We start from the raw sequence: 12,066 nt of genomic DNA on the forward strand, positions 1-12,066 counted from the left end.
TGAATTTGATAAAAATATTTTCAATTAATTGATATAAATTGGGTGGTAGGGCAAATTAAGCATTTTTTAAAAATTTTGTTTCTAGAAATGTTCTTTTCATTTGTGGTAGCCTTGTTTATAAGTGAACTAGCTACAACCATATCTGGGGTATACAAGTCATATCTCTTTCAGAACGTAACATTTCATACCAAAAGAAAGTACACCTTCGGCATAATTCTGTGAGTTAATGATTCTTCCTCTTTTCTCAAACTCCATTCCCTTGGTAAAGATGGAATTATTGAGAAAGAAATAAACAGTGGGAAAATAAGAATATCCTTTTCTCTAGCTTCTTGGCTAAAATAGTTTTCCACCTTTTTTGAGTCATTTGGCCACTGGTTACTCTAGCACTCCTCCCAATTACCCCCAACACATACACACACACGAAGAAAATGAATGTTTTTTGAGCTCCTTCAGTGTGCTCTGAACTATTACACGCCATTCAATTTGTACAACAGCCTTGAAAAGTAAAGATACACTAATTTTTATAGCTGTAGAAATGAAGACTCAGAGAGATGAAATCATTTTTCCAAGATCGTACACTTAGCTTATGATTGAGCTGACTGAAACCCATGAAACCCATCACTACCAGGCTACTACTCATGCTCTTTGTACTCTGCCTTATTATATTCTCCATTACTCTTGAGCTGAAAAAAAAATTCCTGTTGGTCTCAAAAGGGGGGATCAGTTATCAACTTCAACTCTCAATGATCTACTTAAAAAATGCACAGAGGAGGTAGCACTGAAAAGAAAGCTAAGTAGACATGTTTGAATTGCTCATTAGGGGAAGACATTCCAGTAAGAGGAAACAGCAGGCACAAAGGTACCGAGTTTAGGGATACATGGGGCCACTTCCTGTCCTTAGTTTTCTCTCTGAGATCAGTCCATGGTCCTTGGCTCCTTTCTCCTTGTGTTCTTTTCTTTGGAAAACCCAACCATCATTGCACTTTCAATTCTCAAGTATTCTTCCTTAAGCTCTAGTTGTTAGTCTTCACATGGCAACTGGATAGTACCATCTTCATAACTAGCATCATCTCAACCTCAGCATGTCCAAAACTCACTCTTTTATATAAAATAAATTCTTCTGTAATAGTTTCACTATTTCTGTCTTTCTGTTAAATGTAACAAATGCTACTTTCCAGTCTCAAAATGGTAGCCATGGTTAATTTGTCCTTGTCCTCAACTTAAACATATTTAATCAGATATTAGATGCTTTTGAGATATTATAAGCTATTTTTAAAATATTTTCAAACTAATACATAATGCATCTTATATACATCACCCCACTGAAGATCACGTCCAAGTTATATGAGTTATATGAGGACTCAGATTATATTTCAATACCCTGAAATTATTAACTGAGTACATCTGGCAATTAATTGAGAATGTACTATGTACCAGGAACTGCTCTAAGCTTTGAGGATAAATGTGAAACAAAACAAAATTTCAATCCTCACAGAATTTCAGTTATATTTGGAGAGAATAATAACAAAAAGTAAATAAATACATGGCATAGTTCCAGATGCTAAAAAAATATACATCCTATAATTCCAGGTAGGTATAATTTCTTTAAAGAAAAGTGAGAAAAGGTGAGAGACTACAGTGAGCTTTGGCAAGTTATTTTAGGTATTTTTAGATACGGTGTCATGAACAGCCTCTCTCAATCAATTGAACAGAGAGCACAATGAAGTGAGAAAATAAGATACATAAAGGTCTGGGAGGTGAAGGCTAAGTGTTCCAGGCAGAGGGTACGGCAGGTAAAAAGATCTTGAGGCAGGAACAAGATTGTCATGTGTCCATTGTGGTTGAAGTAAAATAAGAAGTGGGGTGAACAGTAAGAGAAATTATGAACTGGCACTTGAGGATCAGACTAGGTGAAGTACAGATGTTGTTTGTCCTGAATGTGATGGAGAACTTTGGAAGTTTCAAGAAGTTACATGATGAGACTAATATGTTAAACAGACCCTTCTGGTTTCTAGAGACAGAATAGAATGTAGAGTGGGAAGAAGAGAAGGAAAGAAAGAAATCAGACATTCACTGAGACAGGCTAGCTGAGAGACTGTGACGATATCAAGTAGAAAGTGTAACGATAGATGACTTAATTATTAAGTTGTATATAAAGGAAAGAGAAAAATTAAACATGAGCTCCAGGTTTTTGATCTGTGTAAATGGGATGATTGGGAGTGTTGTAATCCAGACTTGGGGAAGAGAGTTTTGAAGGTTAAAATCAAGTATTCAGTTTTGGACACATTAATACTATGTCTTATAAGCTTAGAGAAGTCCAGGCTGGAAATTAAAAGGCCTGGGGGGGGAGCCATACACATGTGATGATAAGAGGATGAAATGAGGGCATGAGGGTGGCTCAGTCGCTTGAGTATCTGCCTTTGGGTTGGGTCATGATACCAGGGTTCTGAGACTGAGCCCCGTGTCTGGTTCCTGCTCAGCAGCGAGTCTGCTTCTCCCTCTGCCTCTGCCTCACTCTCTTCTCTCTCTTGATCTCTCATGAATAAGTAAAATCTCAAAAAAAAAAAAAAAAGGATTAACTAAAAGAAATTTGGAACCAGAGATGATCCCAAGTTAAAGGAGAGAAAGTTTGAAGAAAACACGAGTTTAGTTTTGGAATTATTAAATTCAAGAGCACATCTAAGTGAACAAGTCCAAGAAGCTGCTGGAAAAACTGGCCTGAAAATCAGGAGAGTTTAGTGTTTGAAGTACAATGTGGGCGAACCAAGGGCAAAACCAGAAATTAGATAAAGAAAGAAATTAGATAAGAGTCTGCAGACCAAAGAATTCCGGAAGAATAGACCAAGCACCCCTGACCCCCAGATCCAAGTGGTGACACAAAAGGAAAAAGAGTGATTCATAAACGAAGAAGTGGTCAGCAGCTCCAGCAAAGTCAAACTAGATAGAGGTAAGGGTCATCCTAACTGGATGTGGCAACCAGATGTTACTTTGGGCTTTGACAAAAAGCAATGGAGTCCCCAGATGCTTTGAGGAAGTTCTTTGTCCCCAGAGGCCGAGACAAAGAAATCATTGTTCATTCATCAGGTCGAACACTTCCATTAGTCGGCTACTGGATTCCATAGAATGGAATGTTGATGCAATATGTAAACTACTGTGACACAAGTGGGATACCGGTAACTGAGGACCCTGTTGGTACAAACCGAATGGAGACCCCATGGCAGCGCTCTCCAAACCTCCACTTGTGATGAGTTTTTCTTCTTGACATCCTCCGTGCTTGCCGAAGCTCAAGTACCATACCCCTAAACTGATTACACTATAGAGCCACACACTTACAAGATGGGGATGAGAAGAGCAGGCAAGGGAGCCCTGGGAGCTGGCAGCCCTGCCCAGAGCATGGCCGTCCCACCCAAGGACTGTGCTGCTAAATGCAGATCGAACTGGGTCCCAAGAAGTGTGAGATGAACAAGGCCCCCTAGAGGGCAGCAGAGCCCCACAGGAAGGGGGAGAAATACCGAAAAGGGGTCGTGGGGTGTTTCACTAGAGGAGACACAAGGGGGCAATGCACACTTCTATGGAGAATGGGATCCAAACAAACTTAATGTATTGAAGTCAGTAGAGGTAGGAGGCTCTAAATTGTATACCAGACAGCAAAAACAAGTTGGCTGGGATGAGTTGGGCGGAAGTCAGTCACAGTCACAGGAAAGCAAGGTTCTCTGCTCAGTGCATGTTTATCATCCCGACTGTAGTAATACACAGGTAGCGTTTGCTGAGAGCCTATGATTCATCACGTTGTCTGCTGTGAGCTAGATGGTATTTTAGGTACTGGAGGTAATCGAGATGAGTATAATACTGTCCTTTCCCTGGACAATGCCTCTCCTCAAAGTGGAGCCAGAGATGTGAACAGATAATGTCAGTAGAGAGCTGTATAGGTGCTTCAAGTCTTTGTCGGGGGCACAGAAAAGGACATAGTTATCTAAGAGCAGACAGCAAAGGCCTCGAAGGACAACATGGTACCATGGGTCCTTGTTGTAGTGTTGTTTATCTTTTGCTTCCTTGTGATTTTTCTACATCTTCCCTGAAATAATCTTTTTTTTTTTTTTTTTTTTCTCATTTGGTCTTTCCACCAGCACATTTCTTTCATTAAACCCTGCCAGGTTCTAGACACCATCATGGGCACAGGATACAGATGTGGCTCTGACATGGAGCTAACAGGCAGAGCAATGGTCTTGCCCCCATTGGTTTTCCTCTTCCTCCCCTTCAATTCAACTTCTTTCTAGGGATGGAGCGAGCTTAAGCCCTCCATTCTGATAGGTCCTGTGTGAGAAGAAAGGAAATGAAAAAATATCATGGGGCACCTGGGTGGCTCAGTTGCTTAAGAATCTGACTCTTGATTTTGGCTCAGGTCGTGACCTCAAGTGTCCTGAGATAGGACTCTGCCCTCACTGGGAAGTTTGCTGGAGATGATCTCTCTCCCTCTGTCCCTCCCCCAACTCACTTACGTGCATGCATACACTACCTCAAATTTAAAAATAAATAAATAAATAAATAAATAAATAAATAAAAAGGAAAAAAAAATAACATCATGTCTTTGTACTTATGCACACAACAGCCCACAACTGCACAATGTGCCTCCCAGCCCAGGTTAAATTAGAACCCATCACGAAATTCACCATTTTAGTTCTATGTTCAGTTAGTCTTGTCCACATGTGGTGTTGTTATCTTCGCCCTGGATTTAGGGCTCTCTGTTTACAGTGTCAATGTTTGTCATCCCCATTAGATTATAAGCTCTTTTAGGTCAGAGGCTGTGAAATGTGTTTTCTTACTGTCAGCTATAGAACCAAGCACTATGCTAAGCATCTAGAAGATACACAATAGGTGTCTGAGGATATTTATTTATAAGCAGGACCGACGGAATTCCAACATCAATACTCATCAGCCATGAGAACACTGGTTCTCTTTTTTTTTATTAACATATGATGTATTATTTGTTTCAGGGGTACAAGTCTGTGATTCATCAGTCTTACACAATTCACAGCACTCACCATAGCACATACTGTCCCCAGTGTCCATCCTCCAACCACCCTATCCCTTCCACCTCCCTCCCCTCCAGTAACCCTCAGTTTGTTTCCTAAGATTAAGAGTCTCTTATGGCTTGTCTCCCTCCTGGATCCCATCTTGTTTCATTTTGAATAAAGTCATCACTACCCCTCCCCAGGGATGTAAGGATGCTTGAGACAATATATAAAAACTCCCAACACAGTGCCTAGAACTTACATTTGTTCCCTTTCCTCTTCCTATTCTTTGGCTTCTCTTTGATTTTTTTAAAATGTGTTTTCTTTTTCCTTCGATCATCCCTTTATTAATTTTAGTTCTAGTTTTCTAGAGTACAAGCTTTAGAGTTCAACAGCTCAGATATGTGTCTGGCTTTGCCCCCTCTTACTGTGTGACTTTCAGCAAGTTACTTAACCATTCTGTGGCTCAGTCTCTTTATCTGTAAAATGTGGATGATAATAGTACCTATCTCATAATATCTTTGTGAAATCAAATAGTAAAATCCTCATGCAAAACATCAACACTATGAGTTAAGTAGCATTGCTCCCATTATTCAAAGAGAAAAATATAAGAAAAGTTATATAAGTTACTCAAAATCATACAGCTAGTAAGTGGTATTGCTAGGAATCAAACTCATGTTGACAAGTTCCAAAGCCAGTACACTTAATTACCTCAACTGATTGCCTATCTCAAACAAACTAAAACCCAACATGTTTAGAAAAATTTGGAGGCATACTGTATATCTAGCTCTATGCGTGTGTTTGTATATGATTATTTAGAGATGTGTGTGCAATTGTGTGTATGTATGTATGTGTGTGTTCATATATGTGTTTGTATGTATGTATGTAGTATATATGACACTATGTAAATACATACATTCATTTATCACACTCTGCCATGATAAACTCATACACTTCTAGATCACCATGCAAATACTAGTTGAGTACTTGGTGTATAATGAGTACTTAAGACACAAGTACCTAAGACAAGACTTCGTAGCATCATTTTTATGAAATGTTTCTTCGAGTGTCTCCCATTATGAAATTAAGACAATGTCACTTTCAATTTATTGTGACAGACATTGAACAATGTGGAATGTGATCAGAAATGGCAAAATTAGTATATCCATCTGTTGTAGTTGTACGTGATTATAATAAATGATAAGACATTATCTTAAAACCAGGAGAAGCAGAATTGCCTTTGTTAAAATGATACTATTAAAACAATGAAACGAAGACCTTAAGGGAGGTAGAAAGGAGGTAGAAAGGTCCAAGACTTGTGATTTTAGTACATTCTGTCCAGTGTACTAGAGTAGAGGTGATTTTTGTGAAGCTCACGTGAGTCAGAGCACAACTCAGCAAACTCAGACTTGCCACGACTGCTCCCCTCTCTCTGGGGGTTGTCCCCACTCTCAGACAGCTGTCACAGTCACCTGAAGCATGACCTCCCTGCACTCCTCAGCCCCTCACATGCACACAGGGGCCAGGAACACCGCAACCTCTGTCACCCCTACCTCCTTTTGGTCCTGTCAAAATCAAGTGATTTTTAAACCCGAGGAAGGGGAACTAAGACTTTTGACCATACATGGAAACACTTTTTATTTATCCCTCAGTAGTCAAGAGACAGAGAAAGAAAGAAAAGGAAAAGTTTTGTGTGCGGCTGTGGGGCTGGAACAACGAAGGTGAAAGAAGAAGACAGAGGAAGTAAGGAGGGTGGCCAACAGAGCAAGTCTGTTGCTATCAGGATCAGTGAATGACCATGACCCTGTGTGTGTACAACAGAAAGGGAAAGGCAGGTGAGATGGAGCTAGGTTTGCATAAATAGTACCACCTCACTGTTCTTGCTTTTACCATTTCTGCAGCTGCAATCATACAAAAAAGCCTCCACTGAGTTGCTGCCCTATGCCAGGCCCTGTACTAGGTGCTTGCAAAAGGAACATGCGTGCCCTTGCTCCTGTGAAGTTTACACTTTAGTGAGAGACATAATGAGCTCGTAGGCAAACTGATACCTAATTAGAATCGGAAGTAAGTGTTCTGAAGGAAGAGAACAGGAGGTTACCAAAGACCAACAGGAGAGAAGGGTTAAGATAAAGAAAAGAACATCTTCTGTCTGTGTTCCATTCTCAAATCCAGCCTATATTCCCGCAGCTTGAGTTAGGGCATGTGGGAACACCCAGGTCCTGCGAACGAGGTCTGGACGATGAGAAAAATCAAAGCTTCATTTACCCACGAGATGTAATCGGGATCACCTCCTGTCCCATAGGAGGACCCATGTCTTCCTAAGTATTATGGGGAATGTAGAGAAAACAGGACAAAATATTTTAAATCAGACTTGTCTGGTTATGGATGTTATTAGAAGCAAAAAAAAAAAAAAAAGTGACAGGTATAAAAAGTACCACTAATATACACTTGTTAAGATTAAGGATTTTCTATAAACTCCTTCACCTGATCACCAACATGCCCGTTTGGTGGGGTGGGGCAATTATAACTCGGAGAGTATTAGCATGTCCACTAATACAATGCAGCTGGTTTATGGTTTCCTTGAGGGAGAGGAGGGAGGCAAACTCTGGGAAGCAGTAGACTCAAGTTTAGTTTTTTGGGTTTTGGTTTTTTTTTTAAGATTTATTTATTTATTTTACTTCTAATTTTTTCAAAAATTTTATTTATTTGAGAGAGAGGGAGAAGGGCTCCATACCAGGACCCTGAGATCATGACCTGAGCCAAAGGCTCAACCAACTGAGCCACCCAGGTGTTCCTCATTTATTTATTTGTTTTAGAGAGAGAAAGAGCACAAGCCAGCAAGCAGGTGGGGAGGGAGGGGCAGAGGGAGAGAATCTCAAGCAGACTCCCCGCTGAGCATAGACAACCCCCTCCATGGGGGGCTCCATCTCACAACAAATGAGATCACAACCTGAGTCGAAATGGACAGTCGGACACTTAACCGACTGAGCCACCCAGGCACCCCAGTAGATTCAAGTTTTGTGAGACTTAAGGTCATACAATTTGGGAAGGGACTCTATTTAAGAAAAAGATAACAAAATGTGAATACAAAAATAGTAACAGGGCCTTGTAAGGGACTGTTGTGAGGGCCCCTGCATCTAACTCACTTTCAGAGCAAATCTACTTCCACCAAGAATCACTGAGGTTTGAGCTCCAACGGACTCTGGACTGAGAAAATGAAGTTACTAAGTGCAGATTGTAACCGAGATCAGTACAGGATGGGGAAAAGGGAATAGGCTCCCTGTCCACTAGCATGAAAAGGGTCCAAAGAAGAGCAGAGGCAGGGGCTTAAGCCAGGAGATCAGAAAAAAACATAAAAGGGCTCAAAAAATAGTGCAGTTGCCGGTGTGTCTGGTATATTCCCAGTGCTCAGTAAATATTGGCTCTTCTTGTCATTAACCAGCTTGTCTGGTTCCAAAGCTTTTCCAGCTGTTTATGCACAAAAAATGTTAGGAAAAATTCCTGTTGGAAAACAACTCATCGGTTTTCAGGAAGAATAAATTATTTTGTCTGAAAATCCCTCAGTCCTAAGAGAGAAGCCAGCAACTTTTAATTAATGCTTTACCACGACAATTCTTTAGGCTCATACTGTTCTCTTCTGAAGATCCTCCCTCTGGTCAGTCAACGCTGTGCTCCTCCCTGAAAAGTTTTCCCCGTTGAGGAGGTTGTGTAAGCTTGTAAAGCACCTTAGAATTCATTTTAAAATCTGTATCTTCTTGGGTTTCTATTGTGAAACAAATAGCATTAAAAATAAAAAGCATGGCAAAAGGCAATGACGTCACATGATTCATATCTGAAAACAAGTTCTCATCATAAGTGGGATTAAAATACATCCTTGGGGAATTTTCTGGAAGCCAAATGAAAGGTTTTACTCAATACAAAATTTAACACATTTCCATATTATTGCTATGCTATAATTTATTAAACCATTCTCCAGCGGTTTGTTCTTGTTTTGCGTAGTTTCTGCTATTTTTCTATAACACTGAAAGGGAAAATCTTTGTACAAAAGCCTTTGAGCTTCTGTTGAATTATTGCCTTAGAATAAATTCCTATGAAAAGAGTTACTGGGCCAACATAGCTGATTCTTTACATTTTAATTGCTTATTTACATTGCTTCTTCACCTATCAACTTCCACCTTCTTTTTATTTTATAGAGGACAGAGCAGTATGTTCCCTGGCAGCTTCTCAAATACTTTCCCAACTTACGTTCATCTCTGGCATTATTTTCTCAGGCTATTAGTCATGCTTATTTCTTTGTGTTTAATCTGACATCTCCGAGTGAATCAGCTTGACATTGCAAGTCTGGACAAAAACTATTTTTTTCTGGGTACGGGGGCCACCAGATCTGTGGGAGCAAGTAGTAAACCATTTGAATATATTTACTTGCATACAGACACACAGGGGGCAAAGGATGAGACTGAAGCAGGGAATCACTTTGTAACCATGAACTAGATTTGGCCTTCCTCTTCCCCTCTACAGTGAAGATCTGTAAGGACTTCCCTTCTGTCTTCCCCTAGAATTCTCCCTTTAGCAATCTGACTTGAAAGACTGACCTCACATTTCCTTTGGTTCTCTTTGTAACACTTTAGAGTTGTTGAAAAAGTCCACCCCCTCATCCTGTGTGTCTTCTGATACTGTGCAATATCCCCTACATCAACAGTGACCGACAGGTGTTCTCAGCAGTGCCTCTTTGACCTTCAGATTTTTGTGTATTCTCTTGTCGCTAAACTCCAGTCAGAGGAATGGCAGTCTGTTTCCATGTTAGCAAGCGGCCCGGAGAGTGATCTGTTCTCCCTGGCCATGGTGTAGTCAGAAGCCCAGGTGTATTAAGCGCACACTATTCCCTTCATGGATGACATTTTTCAGTCCCTCAAATGGGTTATCAGATTATTTAGAAAAGGTTTTGGGGTTTGTGTGTGTGTGTGTGTGTGTGTGTGTGTGTGTGTGTGTTTTAAGTGTAAAATGACATTAAGAAGAGAGGTGTTAAAAAAAAAAAAAGCATGACGTTTGGAGGTAGAACATGTGGCTTCTAGTCCTGTTTCTGTGGCCACTACGGAGACTTGGCCAGGCTATAAAGTGTTCTGAGCCACAGGTTTTCCTAAAGGATGAGGATAATAATTACTTTGTTTGTTGAGAGAATCACATGGTACAGGGAAAGTTGTCTCCAATATTGGAAATGCTCTTCACATGTATATCAGTTTTTCTCCTTACTTTATCACTGTCAGCATCCAAAATTAGGATAATCTTAAAGGCGAGATGGCCATAAATCTGGAAAATAAAATGCAGTGGGTTGCACTCTGCCTCATACATTTTAAAATTAGAAACTGTGTTTTTGGATGATCATGAAGGATGTAATCCAGGGGTAGGTGTCTGATCTGAGCTGTGTCTGGAGTCCAAAAGCCGAGGCTAGGCTGGTATTTGAGGAGCCAGCATAGGAACAGAGTTGAATATTCTTATACTTTTTTAATATATTACAAAAGTCCATATTGGGATGGAGGGGAATGGTTAGGAAGGCCCATACTGGGACAGAGGGAAAGGGAAACAGTGACTGAAAAGTAAAGGCAAAAACATTCTGTCCAAAGCCAGGAAGGCAAAGGGAAAACTAGGAAATAAAATCTGGCCCCAAGCTCAGACATGATGGCATCTGGAAGAGAATTCCAAAATCATCAGTGAGCCAGGGCCACCTTTACACGGCTCTAGAACTGGACTACGTAAGAGACGAGCACAGAGACACAGCTTTGTATTCGTCGTTTCATTTTTCTTGATACTTTCTTAGTATAGTGACAGGAAAGGTGATTGAGGAAAATCTTTGGGAAATCCATGCAGACCGAGGGCGATTCTGCAAACATATAACCAAAAGCTTTATTGAAGCACTTATCAATGCTCTGACTTGTGATAGTTCCCATTAGTTAATCATTCTGACAATGCAACACTAAATCCAGAGTAACTGGTTGCTTTGGTTTCCTGGACCCAGTTCTGGTGCAAGTGTGTGCTGGGGGTGTGGGCACTTCCCACACCAACAAGCAATTCCCTTGACCAGCTGGGTGTCCTGTAATTCAAATCAGTTCTGGCACTTTTAACCTGGAGATGCCACAGGTTAAGGGTTCAGTCCTACAAGATTGCCCCCCCTTTCCATTACCCCCTCTCATGCCAGTCACAAGCCCAGGCTATCACCTGAGCTTCTGACCAACCAGCTGTAGATTGGAGGTTCCAACAACCCCCTCCTTGGACTTCTTAGCCAGTCCCATGTCAGGCTGTTACTTAAATTTCTGACAAGCCGGCTATAAACCAGAAATTTTCGTGATCCCCCTCCTCAGGTTTCAGTAATTTCCTTGATAGGCTCACGGAACTCAGAGAGACATTTTACTTACAAGATCACAGGTTTCTTGTAGGACATAACTCAGGAAGAGCCAGATGGAAGAAACGCATAGGGCAGGTATGTGGATCTTCTGTACCCTCTCAGGGTGAGCCCCCCTCTTGGCATCTCCATGTGTGCAACAATCCAGAAACTTTCCAAACCCGTCCATGTGGGGTTTTATGGAGGTTTTATTACAAAGGCATGATTGATTACATCATCGACCACTGGTGGTTGAACTCAGTCTCCAGGCCACCTCCCCTCCCCTCCCAGCGGGCAATGGGGTGGGACTGGAAGTTCCAACTAATCCGCTGGTAACCAGCCTCCATCCTTAAGTGCTTTCCGGACTCGGCTTATTAACATAACAAAAGGCATCTTTATGACCCTCAACACTTAGGAAATTCCAAGGGTTTGGGGAACTCTGAGCCTGAACAGTGGAAGAAGACCACATATATCAAAGAAATATATATATTCTCATATATATTTGGTCATCTATATTACTTATATTTGGTCATCTGAATAACCAAATATTTATTTGTCTTTTAAATCACCATATTACATGGATTAGAACTGCAATTAGCATGGCTTCTAATAACTTAACAGTGGTGTTTGTACCATAGGTATAAGAGCCTATTGTTTAGGTGTTCTCTAAATGTGGGT

The 12,066-nt window shown here is 40.8% G+C and overlaps 1 protein-coding gene across 3 annotated transcripts in view; it reads left to right on the forward strand.

The window, feature by feature from the left end:
- GRM5 (glutamate metabotropic receptor 5) overlaps positions 1 to 12,066 on the forward strand; it is a 513,137-nt gene that overhangs the window by 478,241 nt on the left and 22,830 nt on the right. The window lies entirely within an intron of this gene.

Source organism: Lontra canadensis, unplaced genomic scaffold (genome assembly GCF_010015895.1).
Source record: "Lontra canadensis isolate GAN:19392208 unplaced genomic scaffold, GSC_riverotter_1.0 scaffold7, whole genome shotgun sequence".
NCBI classification, from domain to species: Eukaryota; Metazoa; Chordata; class Mammalia; order Carnivora; family Mustelidae; genus Lontra; species Lontra canadensis.